The sequence below is a fragment of the Lactuca sativa genome, chromosome 9 (genome assembly GCF_002870075.4).
Source record: "Lactuca sativa cultivar Salinas chromosome 9, Lsat_Salinas_v11, whole genome shotgun sequence".
NCBI lineage: Eukaryota > Viridiplantae > Streptophyta > Magnoliopsida > Asterales > Asteraceae > Lactuca > Lactuca sativa.
In genome coordinates this window covers 54056050-54060020 of record NC_056631.2, presented here as the reverse complement: position 1 = coordinate 54060020, position 3971 = coordinate 54056050, and the positions used below count along the sequence as shown (strand labels likewise).

The window sequence follows — 3971 nt, the reverse complement described above, 5'->3', positions numbered from 1 at the left end:
TGTCAAAACACAAGACCAAAAAATAAATAATTTGTGTTTGACACGATTATTTATACTTAGACAAAACAAATCAATAATGTATTTACACTTACTATAGAAATATTACATACAAAGAGTTTATATTATGTTAATACAATAAAATAATAAGGGTATGAAATAAATTTTTGAAAACTAAAAGGTACATTTTTAAATACATACATAATTAGAAGGGCCAAAAATAAAAGTGTATCTTATGTACATAAATGGTTTCTTTAATTTAAGGGTAAACATAATCAATCACTTATTGAAAATTCTTTATAGAGATCAATTATTTCATCGTCCAGTTGGAATATTGTCGTGTATATAGATAAATCATTGGAAAACGTGGATCTCATGAAATGTTTTAGACATGGATCTCATGAAATATTTTAGATATATATATATATATATATATATATATATATATATATATATATATATATATATATATATATATATATATATATATATATATAGGCTAGATGAACAACTTCAGAGTTTCATAAGGAACATCGTCCAACTTATCTGAAATACAGGCCAAGCAAAATGGTACATACTTTCACCATATTCTGAGAGTTTGTTTTTTTATATTTGAGAATGTTGGGTTTACATTGTTTCTTCATTGCTATAATTCTTTCAACTCTTTTAGTAATATTTTATTTCTGATCCATATGCAGGAAACCAGTGCCACATACATATGGGGTACACCTTAGGGAGGTAAAGGTGGAGAAAACGTCTGGCAATTCATAATACCTGATGGTGGTAGTCTTGCAGGGTTAACTATTAGTAGTGGAGACGTTGTAAATTCCATCCGCTTTGCTTACAAGGATCAGTATGGCTTTACGCTTACTTCTCAACACTTCGGTGGCGATGGTGGCTCATCTAATACGGTAAACTTTGAATTCATCTGTAACATATACACATAAGTATCGAACTTAAGTTCTTATTTTATAATTAGTATATCAATCATGATATTTATATTTCGGCTTTAGATCACCTTCGCTGATGGTGAGTTCCTCATCGGGATTAGTGGACGTGTTGGATTTATTAACAATTTAACAGTGATTACGTCATTGTCTTTCGAGACCAACAACTACACTTATGGGCCATACGGCACAAACCCTGGGACTGATTTCTCGTTTGGGGTCACAAATGGTAAGTTTTCCGGATTTTATGGAAGGTGTGGGCTTTACGTGGACTCTTTGGGTGTCATTCTTCAGCCGAAAACATGATATATGACACATCATGCATGCTTGTGTTTGATGGAAACAAATGTTAAATGGTTCTTTTCGTTTCGTCTTCTAAATGTGCTACTCATATATATATTTATTTTATATATTTTAAGATCGTATCTGGTTTCTTTAGTGTGACACTAGAAAAATAAGGTCGGAGTTACAGTTACAATTACAATAAGCACCCTTGTGCATTTGGTTTTTCATGTACTCCTATGTATCCTTTCATATATGTAACTATATAAAAAATCAATATACAAGTATAGTATATGCCTATATTTGTTGCTCAAGGGAACATCTAAGGTGGGTTTATGTCATCAAAACTCTTTTTACGTTAACTTAACATACAATCTGTAAAATTCTCAAAACAAATTTTGTTATTTACTAGTCGATGAAAGTAAAATAATGACTATGCCACTACTCAAAACTGACTCAATATTTCCGACAGCCAAATTTGTCCGCATATATGAAATATGGGGAATATTTAAACAAAAGGATGTTATTAAAACTTGTGAACCAAGATAAAAGAAATAAGAAGAGGACGAATTGCACTGATTAATTCCTTTTTTCTTCTTGTGAACATGCATGTACAAAGCTCACAAAAAGAAATAAACTTGGTGCGCTGTTATTGGATAAACAAAAACGAATTTGACATCTATATATATATACTAAAACAAATAGAATCTTATTCTAATACCAAATCTAGGAAAAACAACACTTATACTAAGGTAATCAAAATTTTCTAAAATGCCCTTATTTGAATTAGACAAAACCAAATCCAAAAATAATTTTTTTCTTATAAACCGATTAATCCAACAATCACCCCTTAATCTGTTTGATCATAATGCTCATTCAGAATAGTGTTTAATCAACATCTTTTCAAACCATCTTGATTCAAGAATTTCTTGGACACCCATCCTCCATCCCGGTCACACCTAAAGTCTTCTCTCAACCATTTTGATTGTGTACAACACGTGTAATATGTAACATAACATCCCGTTGGACACGTTCAGTACCATCTCGACCTTTCCTGGATCCTTGAACTCTTGACTAGTGGAGGGTCGTTAGCCGAACGGGTAGGATAGGATGAAACCTTCCATTATAAGTATAATGAAGTATACAAAGTAACTAAATACTCTCATAAATTCCCAAATCATAGTTACTTTAGGAAAAATGTGAAATTGTATGCTAATCCATGAAATGACACTTTGTACCCTTGCCGAGACGTTAGTGGAGCGTGTGTGGTTAACCGACACACTAATTTGGGGTTGGCATTGGTGGCAAAGGGTGGCTCGATGTTTGTCATAGATCAATGGAGCGTGTGTGGATAACCGACACATTGATTAGGTGATAGTAGCATTGAGTGCACCACATGATTCGTATGGTTATTCACACCTTGTTTGTGATCCTCGGCATCCCAGTCACAAATAATAGGGCATAATTAAGATTAAACATGCAATTGAAAAGTTCAATGAATCTCAAAAGATCTAGGAGTTTTAATTCATTCAAAATTTAAACTTCCTTTTCGTTTTTCATGGTGGAAATTGTAAATCGTCATTTACCTACCTTCAAATATTCTACGACTAGATTACGACATCCCTCTTCTAGGTTGTAGAGTATTGTGTTGGATCCTAGCTTGATGTTGTTGGGTTTTGAGCATTCTAACACTTCCTAAGTGTACATGCAACCCTAATAACCTTGGATCTATGTTTGTCTAATAATCATGCAAAATTGAATTCCAAGGTTATATTCCTATCTAGCATACATGGGGAACAATTTTTAACTTGAATGAAATATAGAATAACATACCTTGTTGTTGCTTATGATCCTTGAAACCTTGTGAGCCTAGCACCCCAAGTGTGATGCCTCAAATGCTACACACAACACCAAATGCTTTTGGAATGACTTTTGAGAGAATACACACTTCTAAAATTGGCCTAGCCCTCTTGTTTCTTATGTGTAGCCGATTTTGGTGGAGAATGGGTTTCTTATATAGTGTTGACACATCTAGACCTCTGCAACCAATGATGACAGTCTTGATTCATACCTACTTCCGACATATGACCGACTGTGGAGGTTTGAATAATATGTTATACCAAACAAAATTATTCTGGAAGTCAAAACATGCAAAAGAAATATAGTAAACGATCGACAAGATATAGCAACACTTTACTCATAAATAAAACACCTTTTATTCATCATCTAATGTCAATTACACTTTACAAATTTCGAGGTTGTCTAACTACTAAATCTAATATCATCCTTCAGCCCTATGCTCCGAGCATGCTGGAGATGCTTAACCTGAGTCAGTCCCTTCGTGAGGGGATCTGCTGGATTCTCATCCGATGATACCCTCTTTGCCATGAGGAGTCATTCTTCTATTCGGTGTCTGATGAAATGGTATTTTCTGTCGATATGTCTGGATCTCCCGTGATCCCTTGGTTCCTTGGCTATGGCAACAACACTTTCACTATCACAGAAAATTTCCATTGGCTCTTTAATAGCTGGTACAACTCCAAGGTCTCCAATGAAGTTCTTCAACCATATTACTTCCTTTGCTGCCTCGCTAGCTGCAATATACTCTGATTCGCAAGTTGAATCAACCACTGTCTCTTGCTTGGAACTCTTCCAATAAATTGCTCCTTCGTTTAGGGTAAAGACCCAGCCTGACTGAGAGCGGAAATTATCCCTATCAGTCTGAAAGCTAGCATCACTATACCC

The 3971-nt window shown here is 34.3% G+C and overlaps 1 long non-coding RNA gene across 1 annotated transcript; it reads left to right on the top strand.

Moving 5' to 3' along the window:
- The first annotated feature begins 491 nt into the window (after window positions 1-491).
- On the top strand, window positions 492-1526 carry LOC111921189 (uncharacterized). The gene is made up of 3 exons (XR_002860107.2): window positions 492-567; window positions 696-908; window positions 1011-1526. It is a non-coding gene; the product is annotated as an uncharacterized LOC111921189 (long non-coding RNA).
- Window positions 1527-3971: the final 2445 nt, after the last annotated feature.